Source organism: Capricornis sumatraensis, chromosome 9 (assembly GCF_032405125.1).
Source record: "Capricornis sumatraensis isolate serow.1 chromosome 9, serow.2, whole genome shotgun sequence".
Classification (NCBI taxonomy): Eukaryota; Metazoa; Chordata; class Mammalia; order Artiodactyla; family Bovidae; genus Capricornis; species Capricornis sumatraensis.
Window position 1 is genome coordinate 34,639,970 of NC_091077.1, and position 21,678 is coordinate 34,661,647.

Sequence of the window (21,678 nt, forward strand, 5' to 3'; positions counted from 1 at the left end):
AGCCTGGTGGGCTGCCGTCTAGGGGGTCGCACAGAGTCGGACACGACTGAAGTGACTTAGCATAGCATAGCATGCTGATATAGGTAGCAAGAATAAATAGAATGTAAAAATGGACAGGCCCTTCTAAATGTTACCCATGCGTAGACTCCAAACTATTACAGCTAGAACACAAGCTCTCACCACGTCTCGTATTAATATACTTTTAGACAGAAAAACATTTTGAGTCCCCAGGAGAAGGGGGAAAAGAGAGAAAACCAAAAATAGTATGACCAGTAGTGATAAAGTTATCCTGCACTTAAAGACTGCCAGACAGCTTGGTTACCGGATTTGATAATAGTGGTAGCTCTGATGTACCACATAGGAGGAACCGCAGGAGAGATTTAGAGGCATGATTAACATTTTTGCTACCTTCCTCCTGTGTGACACACTCCTTTAAGGACAGGAGAATGGTTTTTCAGTGTTCTACAAAACTGGCATGATAATGAACACCTGACATGTTATCTCATCTCTGTTTTTCCCATAGTGGTGAAGCAGTCAGTCCTAACGTTTTTAAGTCTAGAATAATCTTGAGCTAGGATATTTCATAAATAACTTTATAGAGTAAAAACAAAGAAAAGGGTGATGGATTCTCTCATTTTTATTATCTTCTTAGTATTTATTTTTCAAATTTTTTTCATCCATTAGAAAGAAGGCATATAAGAAAGAAGGTATTACCTGATGTTTAGCACATTACATGCTCAAAACAAAACAGAAACACCAGCTTAATCACCAGGCTGTACCTTGCTGGAATGTACAATGTATTACTTTCTATGATATCGTGAAAAGCTTGGGCTTTTTTTGTTTTGCACTGCCATCTTTTTCATGTTGGTTCTTGCTCTGAGGCATGTTCCTGTATAATTACAAGATGATATAAGATGATATCTCATCAAGTTTAAGAAGAGGACTCATTTTCTTCCATTGGTCTATTATTATCAGCCAGGAGAAACTTCTGCTGGACATCCACTGGTAGATTTCCTGTCATGTCTCGTTGGCCAAAATTGCTTCACACACCCATGCCTAAACCAGTTGTTGGCTAGGGGAATGGAATGACAATAATTGGCACCAATCAAGACCTCTGGAGTTGGAGAGAGGTCTAGTCTTCCTTAAATCTCAAGGCTGCCCTAGACCTGAGGAATCAGGGGTTCTCTTAACAAGAAACAAATGTGGAGTGTGGGCTGCCGGGAGCCACCACGGGAGATCCCACCCATGACAAAAGTCATGTGGAAGAGAACTGTTAAGCAAGGCTTCAGAACTCAACGGGCTCCCTAGGCTTCCTCGAACATCTACCCCCAAACCAGAATCTGTCTGTTTTACTATTTCATGACTTTCACCAACTCCTCTGACATTAACAGGGGGCTATTCCTGACCCCCTTTCTCTGGAGAAAATCAACTTAGGGCTATAGCTAAAAAGTCTTCTGGACATGATAAGATATTTCCAATCAAAACCCCTCTGTTAGCATTTTAGCTTGCTTGGCAGATATATCCAGACTCTTGCAGCTACGCATATGATTATTTACATCCTCCCAACTGTGAGAGGCATGGAAAGCCTAAAACATAGAGCCTTTTAAATAGTTGAAAGTTATTAGAGTAGTGCTAGGCATAGGATTTCACTATTGGGCCAATGCTTGTTGCTAAGTTCCCATATCTCTTATCCACTGTGCACCTGGAAGTGCATCAGTTAACATAGTTGGAAAGTAAGAAAAACAAGTGTAGCCTTGAAATTAACCACATCAGACTTTTGAGCTAATTGGTTCTTTCTTGTAACTCACTGCACCTTTGCTTCGTGAGAATGTAACTCTGTTTAATACTTTTTGAGGCTGACATAGATTAGAAATATAAGAAAAAACATTTCAAGGGAAAATAAGTTTTCTGGTTGAACAGCCTTTATCAAAAGAGGGTCATAAAATGTTCACAGGCCTCCAAGGCCAGAAGATAATGTACACAATATTGTTTATGGGAAAGGTTTGCAGGAAAAATCTTGGTTTCGATAAAGACAAAACAGATGTAATGTTTGGGCTGACTCTGTATGACTTTGCATCTTTCATTTCCCTCTATGTACAAGTAAAAGTATAAAAGACCCTTTTGAAAATAAAAACAATGGGCCTCACTTGAAGAAGCTTGGTCACCCCGTGTTTTTCTTTTTTCTCTTTTTTTTTTTTCTCTCTTACTTTCTATTTCAGGCTGATCTCTTGGAGCATAGAGGCTCCCTGCGTTCACTTATCTGCCTGGGTTTCTGAATGGGAAGACGTTCTGTGTCTTCACTCCCTTGGGAGACCGGGAAGGCACCTGTGGCCTTCGTGAACAGGGCAAACTTCTTGTCTCGAAGTTTTACTGGCTTTCTATGTAAACCAAGGAATATCGGCCTCTTTCTTTCCTCTAATTTCTTATCTACAATATTCTTTCCTTATCTCTAAATCATCCGCTGACGCCGTTTTTCCTTCAGGATCCCCTGGATCCTGTGGGGGCTGGACCCCGGCAGTGGGCTATACAGAAGAATAGATGCAGAGAAGGTCAGCCTAGAGAATCAATTGTTTCTGCTACACAAGTCTACAGCAGAGCAAAATAAGCACACAAACTCAATAAGCACAATGATCTGTGCTATTTAATGTAAGGACAAATAGCCCCACATGCATGATTCATTTTGAGAGATTTATTATACGGCTGTCTGGGGTGGCAAATAGGACAGGGAATTTGAAATCAGACAAGGCTGATCACTTAGCAGTGATTTAACATGAGTGAAATTAACTTCTTTGCAATTTAACTTCGTCCTTTATATGACAGGGATAACATTATCTGCTTCTCAGTTCAGTTCAGTTCAGTTCAGTTCAGTCACCCAGTCGTGTCCGACTCTTTGTGACCCCATGAATCACAGCACGCCAGGCCTCCCTGTCCATCACCAACTCCCAGAGTTCACTCAAACTCACATCCATCGAGTCAGTGATGCCATCCAGCCATCTCATCCTCTGTCGTCCCCTTCTCCTCCTGCCCCCAATCCCTCCCAGCATCGGAATCTTTTTCAATGAGTCAACTCTTCACATGAGGTGGCCAAAGTACTGGAGTTTCAGCTTTAGCATCATTCCTTCCAAAGAACACCCAGGACTGATCTCCTTTAGGATGAACTGGTTGGATCTCCTTGCAGTCCAAGGGACTCTCAAGAGTCTTCTCCAACACCACAGTTCAAAAGCATCAATTCTTCGGTGCTCAGCTTTCTTCACAGTCCAACTCTCACATCCATACATGACCACTGGAAAAATCATAGCCTTGACTAGACGGACCTTTTCCGACAAAGTAATGTCTCTGCTTTTCAATATGCTATCTAGGCTGCTTCTAAAAGCTATTATAAGGATTAAATTTTATGATGGACATTAATTGCCTATAACAGCGCAGGCATTCAAATGTATATGTCTTCCAGCTTTATTTAAATCATAATAATTCTTAGTGTTGATTCCAGATCATCAATAAAATGTTAAATTTTGTTCTGTATTTTCTGTTTGAAAGCAGATATTTAATATATATTGGAAATATGTTTGTTAAATCTTATTAAGAAATTCTAAGTTTCTAAAATATAAAAACTCAGTTGTCCAAATGCCCAAAATGGCTTATTAACTATTGATGTTTGAGAACTTACTAGTTCTATGTACATTTACACACATTTTCTCATTTTTTAAAAGGGGTGGTATATGTTGCTAGTGAAAATGTTAGTCGCTCAGCTGTGTCCTACTCTTTGTGACCCCGTGGACTATATAGTCTGCCAGCCTCCTCTGTCCATGAGATTTTCCATTCAAGAATGCTGGAGTGGGTAGCCATTCCCTTCAGCAGGGGATATTCCTGACCTAAGAATCAAACCCAGGTCTTCTGCACTGCAGGTGAAATCTTCACTGTCTGAACTGGTATCAGTGGATAAAGGTTAGGGATGCCGCTAAGCAACCTACAATGCGCAAAACAGCTCCACATGACAAAATATGTCAAAATTTACAATAAGTTTGTGAGTTAGGTGTTTTTACTCTTATTTTGCAAATGAAGAAATTAACCTTCCAAGAGTTGGAGAAACCCCAAATCACATAGCTGGTATGTAGAGTACCTGGTTTTATGTGACTCTAAAGATCATGCTCTTTCAATAGTTATGCTTTGCTTGAACAGGGTGAGATTATGTCAGTGAAGGTGTTATTAAAGATTTATAAGTTTGGAGCTGGTAGATGCAAACTATCACATTTAGAATGAATAAACAGCAAGGTTCTACTGTACAGCAAAGGGAACTATATCCTATCTCTTGGGATAAACTCTTTTGAAAAAGGATATAAAAAAGAATGTAATAGATATGTAACTGAGTCACTTTGTTCTAAGGTAGAGATTGGCACAATGTTGTAAATCAACTATACTTCAATTTAAAAAAGATATAACAAAAATCCATTTATAATATCTACAGAAGATATAATGTACTTGGGAATAAATAATTTAAAATGTTGTGTAAGTCTACTTTAAAGATGGGAAAAAACTATTGAAATCTATTGAAGGAGATATAAATAAATTAAACCAAATGGAATGTACAGTCTTCTTGATATTGTATTGTATGAGAATATTTTACTACAAATGTAAAGAAATGAACTCAAAAAACTCTTTAGATGTGTAAGTATAGATAAGAAGTTATTTATACGTAGTGCAAGTGTATATTAATAGAAAAGGTTGGAAGGACCAAGAGTTGCTTAATACTCATGAATCACAAAATACCTATATACTCATGATATACTAAATATGGTTAATATTTAGGATGCACTAAATATATTTCAAATCCTGAAAGATGATGCTGTGAAAGTGCTGCACTCAATATGCCAGCAAATTTGGAAAACTCAGCAGTGGTCACAGGACTTGAAAAGGTCATTTTTCATTCCAATCCCGAAGAAAGGCAATGCCAAAGAATGCTCAAACTACCACACAATTGCACTCATCTCACACACTAGTAAAGTGATGCTCAAAATTCTCCAAGCCAGCCTTCAGCAAAACGTGAACCATGAACTTCCAGATGCTCAAGCTGGTTTTAGAAAAGGCAGAGGAACCAGAGATCAAATTGCCAACATCCGCTGGATCATGGAAAAAGCAAGAGAGTTCCAGAAAAACATCTATTTCTGCTTTATTGACTATGCCAAAGCCTTTGACTGTGTGGATCACAATAAACTGTGGAAAATTCTGAAAGAGCTGGGAATACTAGACCACCTGACCTGCCTCTTGAGAAACCTATATGCAGGTCAGGAAGCAACAGTTAGAACTGGACATGGGACAACAGACTGGTTCCAAACAGGAAAAGGAGTACATCAAGGCTGTATACTGTCACCCTGCTTATTTAACTTCTATGCAGAGTACATCATGAGAAACTCTGGGCTGGAGGAAGCACAAGCTGGAATCAAGATTGACAGGAGAAATATCAATAACCTCAGATATGCAAAAGACACCACCCTTATGGCAGAAAGTGAAGAGGAACTAAAGAGGTTCTTGATGAAAGTGAAAGAGGAGAGTGAAAAAGTTGGCTTAAAGCTCAACATTCAGAAAAGTAAGATCATGGCATCTGATCCCATCACTTCATGGCAAATAGATGGGGAAACAGTAGAAAGAGTGGCTGACTTTATTTTTCTGGGCTCCAAAATCACTTCAGATGGTGATTGCCGCCATGAAATTAAAAGATGCTTACTCCTTGGTGGGAAAGTTATGACCAACCTAGACCGCATATTAAAAAGCAGAGACATCACTTTGTCAACAAAGGTCCATCTAGTCAAGGCTATGGTTTTCCCTGTGGTCATGTATGGATGTGAGAGTTGGACTGTGAAGAAAGCTGAGCGCTGAAGAATTGATGCTTTTGAGCTGTGGTGTTGGAGAAGACTCTTGAGAGTCCCTTGGACTGAAAGGAGATCCAACCAGTCCATTCTGAAGGAGATCAGTCCTGGGTGTTCATTGGAAGGACTGATGTTGATGCTGAAACTCCAATCCTTTGGCCACCTGATGCGAAGAGCAGACTCATTTGAAAAGAGCCTGATGCTGGGAAGGATTGGGGGCAGGAGGAGAAGGGGACGACAGAGGATGAGATGGCTGGATGGAGAGTTCCATCTTCAAGTGGAACTCTCTTGCTTTTTCCATGATCCAGCGGATGTTGGCAATTTGATCTCTGGTTCCTCTGCCTTTTCTAAAACCAGCTTGAACATCTGGAAGTTCAGGGTCCACATACTGCTGAAGCCTGGCTTGGAGAATTCTGAGCATCACTTTACTAGTGTGTGAGATGAGTGCAATTGTGGGGTAGTTTGAGCATTCTTTGGCATTAAAGGGAAACAAAACTCAAGATTGTTCAACAGGCTAACTGAAATCTATAGCAGTGACCATGTGTACTAGCACTTGAGTTTCTCCAATAAGGCACTTATGTTTCATTGGCCCAGGAACCTAATGGGCTATTTTGCTCAAACCTCAACTCTGTGTCTTATTGCCACACCATCAGTAAGCAAGGCTTATGTGGTAGAGAGAGAAATAGAGCCTGGTACTATGGCCATTCCATCCAGGTTGGATCTTATTCTAAGTGCGTTTCTCCTGTTTCTCACTGTGTGTCAAAGTGGCTTAATAAACCACATGATTTTTTAACATTTTAATTATAGCTTGATCCTTTCTATCCTGTGATGTCTGGGGTAGCTTGCCAGGAAGGATACTTGCACTCCACTGTTAACTTCAAAAGATGCACAACATAATAATTGTACGTTAAGTTTTATTTGGGGCAAAATTAGGACTGTCCAGGAGACAGCACCTCAGATAGCTCTGAAAAGCTGCTCCAAAGAGATAGAGGGGGAAGGTCAATATATGTGATTTTGGTGAAGGGCACTTATCTTACAGAAGATTTTCTGCTCGTCACAAGGAGCTGATGTCACCATGTAGGGATCTAGTGCTTTTCTAGATATGAAGAGATGCAAAGATTGGGCTCATAAAATCATTTCCTGAAAATATCTAACTATCTAAAGACCTGTCTCACCAGTTTTCCTGCGTCACAAAGTGCGCCATTCCTGTTATCCACCCTGAACTCCCCTCAGGGCTCATTGAAGGTCGACAGCTGCAGTAAAACAGGATTCAGTCCCCACAGAGACAGATGGGAAATGCCCTTGGCAAGCACCAATTTGTCATTGAGAGGATCCCCCTCAAGGTCATAAACCCTACCATAGTTTAGGAGGCTTTTCAGGACCATTTTGTCCCATGATGCTAAGAAAGCTCATTCCTAGGTCTGGAGAAGATTTTGCTGACAAGTCACTCAATGTGCTATTATTGGACTAGGTCTTAATAGTCAAAGATCTCTGGACACCTGCCCTCTAGTTATGGTCCAGAAGAATATTCCCTCTTATCGCATCTTCCCATTTCTAGCATTACACTATTACAGTCATTGATCATATACAGAGCTATATATTGGATCAACTGCTTCAAGTCACCTAGTCATCATTATTTTCATTGGAGGCTCAGTTACATATTTGGTGATTGCAAGAAAACACAATCTTGTAAAGCAGGCAAATACAAATAACATAGTAGGCAGTATTACTAAAGTCATAAGTGAGAATTAAGCCAAGAACTTCAATTAGGTGTAGCCCAGTATATTCTTAGGTCATCTGACTTAGTCTATTCTGTACCAATCTTTTTTTTTTTTTAGGGAAATTATATATTGGTACGGTCCATAAGGCTCTCAGCAATAATTTCCTAGTGTTACTAGGCTGATTATCCTTAGTACAATTTAATTGCTCTCAAGATAAAGAGGGGGGGATTTAAAACTTCAATGATCACAACCTGGTGTCAACCACATAAATTTATCCCATAATTGTGGGAGGTATTATTCCTTGGTTGAAGTTGCTTATTTCTTTGATTGAGCTTGATGAACTTCAGAGGAAACTTCATATTTATGGCCAGGATCAGAACAGATATTATTAATTGGCCAGGTGAGCAGTTCCCACCTAGTAATATCAAGGGTAGCTTAAACAGAAGTGAACTTTCTTTATTCTAAATAAGTTTCCTAAGGGCCATCCAGTTAGTCTTGGAGTGGAGAAATCCACCAAAGTAATTTAGAAGTACTAGACACAAACCCAACAATTGGATTTGGTTTTACAACCAGCAAAGGATTGTGTCTATGATAGAAAACATTTGATTTTATGCAAATGACCAAGAAGTCAAGAAAACATTATAAACAATCATGGGTCCAGCATCTTGGGTAGGCTGTCTACTTCTGATATTGTCTTCTTCTCATCTTGGCTTAGTGTAATTTCCTGATTAAAAGATCCTTCCATTGGATTGGAGAGTCCTTTCAATTATGTATTTTCCAGTAAGGATAATCCCCTGGTTGTTTACATGAACCTGAAATTCATTTAGCTTAATTTCTCTTGCATTTAGAATTGTTTGATTTGGAAGCACTTGCTTTTCCTTAGGCCAATGAGATTAGAGTTCATTTACAAATTGACCTCAGCAATATTATCCAAAGATAGAGGCATATACTGAGATATATGTCAGAGTATAAAACTCACTAATTATAAATAACAGCTAGAATATAATTAGAACAAACTCCCATTTTTTTTTCTCAGTTTCAGAAATTAGGGATGGTCTAGATAAGATAAGTGATCCAGAGAGCTCTGGTCTTATGACAAACGGAGCGAAATCAGGTTCGCATAGTAGGAGTTATTCCCTCAGAGTATGAATTCTAAAGAGATATGTTTTCCTTCAAGTTTTCTCTATTGTTTGGGAATTAAACTGGATGGGGGTCTGTTGACCTTCAAGTGGCACTGTATACTTAATTGGTACAATTGAAGTTTTATAATTTTCATAGATACCCCCTTTTCTTTTTTTCTAATGGTTTTGAAAAATTGGTGAAGTCAGTGTAACAAGGGAGTTGTGTGTAACTTAAACCAGCCTAGGTTGTCTTTTTGACTAGAGCAGCCAAATCCTCATCTAAGTCTTCTAAAAGGTAGAGATAAGCAAAGGAAAATCACTGCAGATGGTGACTGCAGCCATGAAATATAAAGATGCTTACTCCTTGGAAGAAAAGTTTTGACCAACCTAGATAGCATATTGAAAAGCAAAGATATTACTTTGCCAACAAAAGTTCGTCTAGTCAAGGCTATGGTTTTTCCAGTGGACATGTAGGGATGTGAGAGTTGGACTGTGAAGAAAGCTGTGCGCTGAAGAATTGATGCTTTTGAACTGTGGTGTTGGAGAAGACTCTTGAAGGTCCCTTGGACTGCAAGGAGATCCAACCAGTCCATCCTAAAGGAGATCAGTCCTTGGTGTTCATTGGAAGGACTGAGGCTGAAGCTGAAACTCCAATACTTTGTCCACCTCATGCGAAGAGTTGACTCATTGGAAAAGACCCTGATGCTGGGAGGGATTGGGGGCAGGAGGAGAAGGGGACGACAGAAGATGAGATGGCTGGATTGCATCACTGACTTGATGCACATTTGTCTGAGTGAACTCTGGGAGTTGGTGATGGACAGGGAGGCCTGGCATGCTGTGATTCATGGGGTGGCAAAGAGTTGGACAGGACTGACCGACTGAACTGAACTGAAGCAAAGGATCATTTTGGTGGTTAGAGAATGATTCAGGTGTCAATACCAGAATATTGCTTAAAAGTGATTTTCCTCCCAATTTCCAGTAATAGTCTGGATTGACTCATCTGGTCCTTGCTTGCATTATTGAATCTTTGTCCAGTTTATGGTTTTGGGAGAATGCTCTAGGATAGGTTCAAGTAATTTCTGGGCTAATTCTTTGCATTCAGTGCAAACCTCTGGACTATGTGATTCAGTCATTAAGAGACATTTCTATCCTGCTTTCTCTATTCATTCTCTTGCTTTGCTTTCAGAAACTAACAGCTGCATTAGTTGATACAGATCTGAAAACCTGGTCTCATAGGTTCAGATGGTTAATTCAAATTCCTTAGCAAATCTCAATGGATCCTGGATTGGGAAATTCCTTAGCTGTCTCTAACTTCTGTTTGGGTCCAGGGTGTATAGGTAAGCACTAAAGACAGTTCACTTGCCCTTGTAATAGATTTCTCCTTAAGGGAGCTATAATCACTTCTGATTTTTTTTCCCTTCGCTGGGGAGAGGGGAGCAGCAGAAGGCAGAAGAGTTGGAAGAGAAAAAGTACTTGGTCTAGGCAGTTCAGATAGGAGAAGATACTTGAGTGGAGCAGAAGGAGAGGCAGAGAGTGCTAGCAGCCTATTTTAGTGTTCTGATATAGTTTCAAGCAATTTCTTGTTGGTTTCCTGCAAGGAGGTTACTCTGTTGTTTTCTATTTTTGAAACTTCTAGATACCAATCAAAGTAAGCATTCCATTCAGTCTGTTTGATCTTATGGCTAGCTTTTTTAAACTGCATGCAAAAATATCAGTTAAATATCAGGTTTGGAATATAAAAGGAACCCCAACTTTGCCATTTTAAGTTGAGATCTCCTTTAGCATAATTTCCTCAATTAAGTAGGTTCTTGCAAGTATAAGTTACATATGCACACAACCCTTGCTGGGGTGTTAGTTAGAGGTTGCTTTCTGATGCTCTTTGTTTCTGTGTTTGAGAAGCTCTACTTTCCATTTTGCTTCCCTAGTGGCTCAGATGGTAAAGAATCAGCCTGCAATGCTAGAGACCTGGGTTCGATCCCTGGGTTGGGCAGATCCCCTGAGGATGGCGCAACGACCCAATCAGTATTCTTGCCTGGAGAATCCCCATGAAAAGAGGAGCCTGGCGAGCTAAAGTCCATGGGGTCACAAAGAGTTGGACACGACTGTGACTAAGCACAGCACATTTCCCATTTTAAGTTGAATTTGTCAGGGATAAAACTTACTAGTGAAACTGTGTAGTTGACCTCTGTCCTGCTTGTGAACTTCATTCCTCCAGGCATCACTCCAGAGTTGTTTCAGCTCTTATGTATTTTGTTTTCTTCCTCCAGCAGTCTAAGACAACTATGCTTGTTCAGATCACTGAATGATTCACTATCCCTGGTGAGCAAGTGTTTTAATTAATGAGTGGGCTTTTCTATGGGACCACTACATAGCATTAGGACTTGGCCTTCATCATTCCCATAAATTTCTCAGTCACCTGAGAAAACCATTGGCTGAGAGAAATCTTGTCCCTTTTTTTCAAAGCAAGGCTCTTGTGTAATATCGTCACTTTTCTATTAAGGCAGTCAAATTGAGGAAAAGCATCAGATTAGCCTCTTACCTAACTACTCAGCACAGACCACTCAAGTCACCTACAACTGAGCAACCTTGATGTCTTTCAACCAAGCCCCAGGTATTCCTCAGTATTTTTCAACTGAATTTCACCCAGTATCTTTCTGGGTGGATACTTCTAACTGGGTGGATATTCCCCCAGGATCTTCTAACTGGGTGTATATTCCCCAGTATCTTTCAACCAAGCCCCACTCAGTGAGTGGGTATGCCCCAGTATCTTTCAATGGGGCACCTCCCCCAGTATGTTTCAACTGGGAGCGTACAGGTACCTGCTCTACCACCAAATAAAACTCAGGACTATCAATCAACATGGGAGATACGAGAACCAGGAGAACCTTACTCAAATATGTCTGGACTCTCTGAGGAGGCAGATGGGCACAAGGGGCCTCTGCTGGTACCAAGATTCCAGTTTCTCATAAAGTTTAGGCAAAGAAGAGAAGTCTACTCTGGGCCCCTTTGTGGGTACCATAACTATCTACTTAAAAAAGAAGCACACCATGAGAGTTGTGAGTTAAGTTTTATTTGGGACAAAATGAGGACTGCAACCTGGGAGACAGCACATCAGAGAGCTCTGACAAACTGTTCCAAAGAGATGGGGTGGAAGGTCAATATATGTGATTTTGGTGAAGGGGGAGTTCATGTAATCAAGCACTTATCTTAAAAAAAGGTTTTCTGCTAGTCGCAAGGAGCTGATGTCACCATGAAGGGACTTAATGCTTTTCTAGGTATAAGCAGATAAAAGGCAATAACTATCTAAAGACCTGTTCTGCCAGTTTTGCTGGAGCTCAAAGAGCCTCATTCCTCTTATCAGTCCTGAACTCCCTTCAGGGTATGTTGAAGGTCAACAGCTGTGGCAGCACGGGATTCAATCCCAGCAGAGGCAGGTGGTAAATGCCCTCAGCAAGTGCCAATTTGTTGTTGACACCACCACTGCATCAAGGTAATTTCCCACATGGCACGAAGATTCAATATATGGAAAAGTCAATAGATTCAATGACATTTTAATCCAAAACTCAATATAACATTTTTATTGTAACTGACAAGCTGTTTTTAATGTATGTATTTATTTATTTTTCATCTTCATTGCTGCACGAAGGCTTTCTCTAGTTGTGGTGAATGGGGGCAACTTTCTAGATGGGGTGCATTGGCTTCTCATTGCAGTAGTTTCTCTTGTTGTGGAGAATGGACTCTAGGGCGTGCAGGCTTCAGTAGTTGTGACGCCTGGGCTTAGTTGCTCCGTGGCATGTAGGATCTTGCCTGACAAGGAATCAAACTGTGTCTCCTGCATTGGCAGGTGGATTCTTTATCACTGAGCCATCAGGGAAGTCCAGACAAGCCGATTTTAACTTGTATATAATATAGAGTAGCAAAGGTCCAAGGTCAGTCACGGCATTCCTGAGCAAGAAGTGGAAAAAGAGAAGATAGGTTACGGTGGAAGCAGTTGCTCTATCACATAAGACTTATTATAAAGCTGCATTTGTTGAGATCATGTAGTTTGATCAAACAAGGGTGGATTTAATATCCACCAGCAGTGGGGACACTTTGAGAAGAAAAGTGGCAGGAGCCTTGAGTATCAGCAAGGGCAGATTTCACGGTCTCGGTCAGCTGAAGCAGTAGTTCAGAGAAGTAATGGATACTATTGTGAGTACAAAAACAACAGCAACAACAAAAAACAACCCACAAAACAACAGAACAGTCCACAGAGTACAAAAAAAGTCACTCACTGAGGACCTCAGAACAGTCTGAGAACACCTTGAAGAGCTGTAGTTCTTGGAAAGTTGTTTGAGCCAAGTCAGGGAAGCACTGTTGTTGCACCGTAACTCTCAATTAGTCCCAGGCTGATGAGGATGAAACTGCATACAGTATGTGAGTTTTTATGTTTTTAAAAGACCCTTTGATATAAGGGGGCTTCACAGGTGGCGCTAGTGGTGAAGAATATGCCGGCCAATGCAGGAGATGTAAGAGATGTGGGTTCGATCCCTGGGTCAGGAAGATCCCCTGGAGAAGGAAATGGCAACCCACTCCAGTATTCTTGCTGAAAGAATCCCATGGACAGAGGCACCTGGCGGGCTATGGCCCATGGGGTCACGTGACAGAGGATGTTTTACAGGTTAATTCTTATGGGTTGAATTATATTTTCCCCAAAATATGTTGAAATCTTAACTCCTAGTATCTGTGAACGTGCTTTTGTTTGGAAATAGGGTCTTTGCAGATGATCAAGCTAAGATGAACTTATTAGCAGGTTTCCCTTGTGGCTCAGTTGGTAACAAATCCACCTGCAATGCAAGAGACCTGGGTTAGATCCCTGGGCTGGAAAGATCCCCTGGAGAAGGGAACGGCTACCCACTCCAGTATTCTACCTTGGAGAATTCCATGGACTATTCCATGGAGTTGCAAAGAGTTGGACACGACTGAGTGACTTTCACTCACTTCACTAATCCATTATGATTGTGGTCTTATAAAAAGGGGAAATTTGGGCACAGTGACAGAGATGCAGAGAATGCCAGGTGAAGTTGGAGTTAGGCTGCCACAAAGAATCAGTGGAAGCTTAGGAGGGAGGCATGGAACAGGTCTTTCCCTAGTGCTTTTAGAGGGAACATGGCCCTGCCAATGCCTTCATCTCAGACTGCTAACTCCATAACTATCAGATTGTAAATTTTTGTTACTTTTCACACTTAGTTTCTGGGACTTTGTTATGGTGACCCTAGGAAACTGATACATATGCCAAGTATACCTTGTTTGTTTTAGGGCAGTTCTTTGGGATACAGACTCTGATACAAAGATTTGCACTCTAGATGTCTATCAGGAGTACTCTTGGAGAAATACCAGAGTAGGATTGGGCAGTGAGAGGAGGTGAACTTCAGTGTCGTTGCAACAGAGGGCTCCTACGGAACTTCTGAGAAACTGGGTCTGAGAGGTTTTCTTTGGAGTTGTGCTCAACTGAGTGTGGGACCTGTGCCTTTGTATTCCCATATAGACAGGTCACTGGAAGTTTATCATCCCTAGGGAGAGAGTCTAAACTTGAGCAAGGGAGGTCTGTTCAGATGAGGACAATTCCCAGCAGGGGTTCTACTGTGAGTCACCCACAGCTCACACTGGTAGGTGGGAGAATGAGTGCTGAAGGGGAGATCTGGGTGATGAACCAAAGCATGTACTGCATTGTCTGATCATTTTTTCCTACCAAGATAAAAAAAAACCCCACAAACAAATAACTTGGACTTCCCTGGTGGCATAGTGGAAAAGAATCCACTTGCCAATGAAGGGGACACAGGGTTGATCCCTGGTCTGGGAAGATTCTACACGCCAAGGAGCAGGTAAGCCTATGTGCCACAGCTGCTGAGCCTATGTACGTGTGCTCCGTCACTCAGTTGTGTCCGACTCTTTGTGACCCCATGGACTGTAGCCCACCAGTCTCCTCTGTCTGGATTTCCAGGCAAGAATACTGGAGTGGGTTTCCATTTCACCCTCCAGGGGATCTTCCCAAACGAATCCGAGTTCCCTATGTCTCCTAAATTGGCAGGCAGATTCTTTACCATTGAGCCACACCCCAGTGTGCCTCAGCTAATGAAGCCCATGGGCCTAGAGAACAAGAGAAGCCACTGCAATAAGAAGCCCGTGCACAGCAATGAAGTGTAGCCCCTACTCGCTAGAGCTAGAGAAAGCCCGAACACAGCAATGAAGACCCAATGCAACCAAAAATAAATAAAAAGTAAAAAAACTCAAATCACAAATACATAATCATAGATATAAAACTATTAAGTTTATCTTAAGTACTTAAATTGATATAGTGAGCTACTTTTAGAATAAGCTAGTATGATACTCATAAAGCTTAGTAGGCCTTGTTATATGTCACAAAGGAGAGAAATGTTCAGTTTCTGTATGAAAAGGGGAAGTCACTTAACTCACAGTAGTATAAATTGAGGTAGAGGTGCTACAGGTGCTGGTCAGTTGAAAGCACTATGGAAGGAGATAGAGTGTTGGTGTGTAGAACTAGGAAAGAATGATCTGAGATCAGGAAAAATAAAGTTAATTTTGTTTGTTTTTAGGTCCTAATTTATGCATTGGATATATTGTTTACTAAAAGTGGTGTAAACAATATTGACTGGAAATGTTTATAAGTGTGGAAAAAGGCTCTGGAAATGGTCAGGGAAGTGTTTAAAGAGGAGGTTGTACTTAAACTGAATTTTACAGAATGACCAGAATTTCCATATGCAAAAGGTATTGGTTCCAAATTTTTCTCAAGGACCTAAAATGGGTTTTGAGAATCACTTTGAACAAAGTGTTTACATGATCTAGCTTTTGATATCCTTTTACTTTCAGTCTGTGTGTTTGAATCTAAGCCTTTCTCCTGTGGTCAGCATATAATTGGATTTTGGTTTGTTTTTTTTGGAATCCAGTTTCACAGTCCTTACCTGCGATTATAAATTGTTTGGTCTATTCACATTTAACGCCATTAGTGATAGTTGGGTTTACATCTGCCAGTTGAGTTTTTGTTTTCTATGTATCATGTTGGTTTGTTCCTCTGTTTTTCCTTACTGATTTCTTTTCATTAAGTGAATATTTTTTAATGTAGCATTTTTATTTCACTAGTCTTTTTTCCCACTATTTTGGTTATTTCCTTAGTAGTTACTCTGGGGTTTACCATATACATCTCAATTTATCATCATCAATCAGCTCTAGCCATACACTAATTTTATTTCAGTGAGATGTAGAAACATTACTCCTTCATAGATTTATTCCACTTTCTCCTTTTTGTGTTATTATTGTTACACATATTTCACTTATACATCTATAAATGTAAAAAAAAACCCCAATAATACCTTTTTATAGTCATTAGTTTATATAATTTTACTGTATTTTAAAGAAGATAAGGAGAAAAAGGAGAGCAAGCAGACTCTTAGCTACTTTCAGGAACTGATAAACACACTCAGAATAGAAGTGTTCCCAAATTTCAGATTCATTTTCTGTTGCTCTGTCTTAGCCTGCATCTTGACCCAGTACCTCTTTATTAACTTGTTAGCTCACTGATGTACATGAGCAGATACTTCCTTGGAAGAAAAGCTATGACCAACCTAGACAGCATATTAAAAAGCAGAGACATTACTTTGCCTGCAAAGGTCCATATAGTCAAAGCTATGGTTTTTCCAGTAGTCATGTACGGATGTGAGAGTTGGACCATAAAGAAGGTTGAGCACTGAAGAACTGATGCTTTGGAGCTGTGCTGTTGGAGAAGACTCTTTAGAGTGACTTGGACTGCAAGGAGATCAAACCATTCAGTGAGAAAGGAAATCAACACTGAATATTCATTGGAAGGACTGATGCTGAAACTGAAGCTCCAATACTTTGGCCACCTGATGTGAAGAACTGACTCCTTGGAAAAGACCCTGATGCTGGAAAAGATTGAAGGCAGGAGGAGAAGGAGATGACAGAGGATGAGATGGTTGGATGGTGTCACCAACTCAGTGGATGTGAGTTTGAGCAAACTCCAGGGGATGGTAAAGGATTGGGAAGCCTGGCATGCTGCAGTCCATGGGGTTGCGAGGAATTGGACACGACTGAGTGACTGAATAACAACAGAGATATGGTTGTCCTCAGCAAAGAGGCCCAAAGGAATTACCTTATCTGCACAATGAATCAGCTGATCTCACTCTGTTTTTCTAATAAAGCATCATCTTTTACTTAACGTGGCTCTGTATTTTTAAAACCTTCTTATTTATCAAATATTTAGTTTGCATTTTTAGTCCCTTATGTTTATTTTAACCAAATGAAGAAAAGCTATTTTTATGGCAAATATCCTGCTTTCTTGAATTAATGAAGGGAAAGTGACTTCTTAGACAACATTCTTATTAAAAAATGAAAAATATATCTAATTTGTAGTAGAGAAGAGATCTAGATGGATATCACCCAAAAAGAAAGGGAAAAGCTTTTCCCTTTGGATTCCCCTTTGGGAATTTCCTCATGTCCCTTCATAGAACTAGACATGGAACAACAAACTGGTTCCAGATTGGTGAAGGAGTAAATCATTGTCACCCTGGTTATTTAACTTATATGCAGAGTACATCATGCAAAATGCCAGGCTGGATGAAGCACAAGCTTGAATCAAGATTGCAGGGAGAAATATCAATAACCTCAGATATGCAGATGACACCACCCTTATGGCAGAAAGCAAAGAACTAAAGAGCCTTTTGATGAAAGTGAAAGAGGAGAGTGAAAAAGTTCGCTTAAAACTCAACATTCAGAAAACTAAGATCATGACATCAAGTCCCATCATTTCATGGTGAATAGATGGGGAAACAATGGAAACAGTAACAGACTTTATTTTGGGGGCTCCAAAATCACTGCAGATGGTGATTGCAGCCATGAAATTAAAAGACACTTACTCCTTGGGAGAAAAGTTATGACCAACCTAGGCAGCATATTAAGAAGCAGAGACATTACTTTCCCAACCAAGGTCCCTCTAGTCAAAACTATGGTTTTTCCAGTAGTCATGTGTGGATTTGAGAGTTGGATTATAAAGAAAGCTGAGCACCAAAGAATTGATGCTTTTGAACTGTGGTGTTGGAAAAGACTCTTGGACCTTTGACTCTTGGACCTTGGACTGCAAGGACATCCAACCTGTCAACCCTAAAGGAAATAAGCCCTGAATATTCCTTGGAAGAACTGATGATAAAGCTGAAACTCCACTACTTTGGCCACCTGATGTGGAAAACTGACTCACTGGAAAATACCCTGATGCTGGGAAAGATTGAAAGTGGGAGGAGAAGGGGAAGACAGAGGATGAGATGGTTGGATGGCATCACCAACACGATGGACATGAGTTTGAGTAGGTTCTGAGAGTTGGTGATGGACAGGGAAGCTTGGCGTGCTAAAGTCCATGGGGTTGCAAAGAGTTGGACATGACTGAGCAACTGAACTGAGCCTTCAGGTAACTACCACCTGTCTTAGCTCCCTCAGGTACGGGTCCTTTCCTTTAAAATGCTCAGTCAACCCACAGGCAAAATCTCACTATCCCAATAGATATGTCATCACTCTTTGTGTGTGTGAAATGCTCTCTAAAAACTGAGTTTCTACTAGTACTGATGAAAAGTGAAAAAGCGTTAGTTACTCAGTTGTCTCCTACTCTTTGTGAACCCATGAACTGTAGCCCACCAAGCTCCTCTGTCCATGAAATTCTCCAGGCAAGAATCCTGGAGTGGATTGCTGTTCTCTGCTCCAGGAGATCTTCCCAATCCAGGCATTCAACCCGGGTCTCCTGAATTGCAAGTGGATCGGCACCTTCTGAGCCACCATGGAAGCCCAATTTCAATCAAATGTCACTTGATCTTTCTTGTCTTCCCTTATTCCAATTTTTAAATCTGCTTTCTCCCTCAGGGAGAGCCCTGGCCCCTGGAGGTATGAGCAATTCCTGCCTATCTGCCAGAGTTATGCAGAGGAATTGAGTCTCAGTTGCTCACAGCTATAATACGCTTAATGATAATGATGATGATTTTTCCTGCTCTTTTTACTTTTGCCTATCTCACTTCCCCATTGTTCTTCTGGTGCTTCTGAGATTCCCCTACCTCTGAAGTAAACTAGGGAAATCCATGAAGTACACCCAGTTCAGTTCAGTTCAGTTCAGTTGCTCAATCATGTCTGACTCATGGCCACAGGACTGGAAAAGGTCCCATGAATTGCAGCACACTAGGCCTCCCTGTCCATCACCAACTCCCAGAGTTCACCCAAACTCATGTTCATCAAGTCGGTGATGCCATCCAAGCATCTCATCCTCTGTTGTCCCCTTCTCCTCCTGCCCCCAATCAGGGTCTTTTCCAATGAGTCAACTGTTCGCATGAGGTGGCCAAAATACTGGAGTTTCAGCTTCAGCATCAGTCCTTCCAAAGAACCCCCAGGACTGATTTCCTTTAGGATGGACTTGATGGATCTCCTTGCAGTCCAAGGGACTCTCAAGAGTCTTCTCCAACACCACAGTTCAAAAGCATCAATTCTTTGGCGCTCAGCTTTCTTCACAGTCCAACTCTCACATCCATACATGACCACTGGAAAAACCATAGCCTTGGCTAGACGGACCTTAGTCGGCAAAGTAATGTCTCTGCTTTTTAATATGCTATCCAAGTTGGTCATAACTTTCTTTCCCAGGAGTAAGCGTCTTTTAATTTCATGGCTGCAATCATCATCTGCAGTGATTTTGGAGCCCAGAAAAATAAAGTCTGACACTGTTTCCCCATCTATTTGCCATGAAGTGATGGGACCAGATGCCATGATTTTACTTTTCTGAATTTTGAGCTGTAAGCCAACTTTTTCACTCTCCTCTTTCACTTTCATCAAGAGGCTCTTTAGTTCCTCTTCACTTTCTGCCATAAGGGTGGTGTCATCTGCATATCTGAGGTTATTGATATTTCTCCTGGCAATCTTGATTCCAGCTTGTGCTTCTTCCAGTCCAGCGTTTCTCCTGATGTACTCTGCATAGAAGTTAAATAAGCAGGGTGACAGTATACAGCCTTGACATACTCCTTTTCCTATTTGGAACCAGTCTGTTGTTCCATGTCCAGTTCTAACTGTTGCTTCCTGACCTGCATATAGGTTTCTCAAGAGGCAGGTTAGGTGGTCTGGTATTCCCATCTCTTTTAGAATTTTCCACAGTTTATTGTGATCCACACAGTCAAAGGCTTTGGCATAGTCAATAAAGCAGAAATAGATGTTTTTCTGGAATTCTCTTGCTTTTTCCATGATCCAGTGGATGTTGACAATTTGATCTCTGGTTCCTCTGCCTTTTCTAAAACCAGCTTGAGATCTGGAAGTTCATAATTCACATATTGCTGAAGCCTGACTTGGAGAATTTTGAGCATCACTTTACTAGTGTGTGAGATGAATGCAATTGTGTGGTAGTTTGAGCATTCTTTGGCATTGCCTTTCTTTGGGATTGGAATGAAAACTGACCTTTTCCAGTCCTGTGGCCACTGCTGAGTTTTCCAAATTTGCTGGCATATTGAGTGCAGCACTTTCACAGCATCATCGTTCAGGAGATTAAAGCATGCATTATGTTAACAATATAGTAAACTGTATGTGTAAAGTAAAATATAAGATATTTATTATGAAAAATTTCACTTTCTCATAGTTATATTTAAACACTCAGTCTTCCCTTTATCATAAAATAGATTTTTATTATTAATATTAGGTTTATTGAAGAGTTAACTTATACACTAAAGGAAAGGGGACTAAAAGAGGGAGGCAAAGAAGGAAGAAAGAAGGAAATAAAAGACAGTAAAAGAGAGAAAATAAATCTATCTATAAGGTTCTATCTTTAAATGATCTCTTTGAATCATGTACTTTAGCAATATGTCATTTGATGCACAGATCCATGCTTCCAAGGAGCAAATGTAGAAGTAAATGGACACTGAAGCACTGATCTAAACATTTTTTATTGAAGTATAGTTGATGTGCAATATTATATGTTACAGGTGTACAATACAGTGATTCACAGTTTTCAAAGGTTATACTCCTTTTATGTGTGCTTAGTTGCTTAGTTGTTTTCAACTCTTTGCATCCCCATGGACTGTACCCCACCAGGCTCCTCTGTCTATGGGATTTTCCAAGCAAGAATACTGGAGTGGGTTACTATGTCCTTCTCCAGGGCATCTTCCTGACCTAGGGATAGGACACAGGTCTCCTGCATTGCAGGCAGATGCTTTACCATCTGACCCACTAGGGATGCCCATTCTCCATTTATAGTTATTATAAAATATTGGCTATATTCCTTCTGTAGTACAGTATATCCTTGTAGCTTATTTTATACAGAAAAGTTTGCATTTATTGGCTGCCTGTCCCAGTATTGATTGCTCTTCCCCTCCTGTCTCCCTACTGGTAACCACTAATTTGTTCTCTGAAGCTCTGATTTCTATGTCAAACAAAAAGGAGGTAAAATCACTTCACCAATGAGCTACATGTTTTTTTAAAAAAGCCTTATTTCTTATTTCTTGCCTGTCCTCTTTGGTTCAGTTTTATTATTATTATTATTTTTTAGGTGCACATTGCTTTATTTAAAATGGATAATCAACAAAAACCTATTGTATAGCACATAACAGTTCAATGTTATTTTGTTTTGTTTTGATAGCTTTTTTAAAATTTTACTTTATTTTACTTTACAATACTGTATTGGTTTTGCCATACATCAGCATGAATCCGCCATGGGTGTACATGAGTTCCCAATCCTGAACCCCCCTCCCACCTCCCTCCCCATACCATCTCTCTGAGTCATCCCAGTGCACCAGGCCCAAGCATCCTGTATCCTGCATCGAACCTAGACTGGCGATTCGTTTCTTACATGATAGTATACATGTTTCAGTGCCATTCTTCCAAATCTTCCCACCCTCTCCCTCTCCCACAGAGTCCAAAAGTCTGTTCTCTACATCTGTGTCTCTTTTG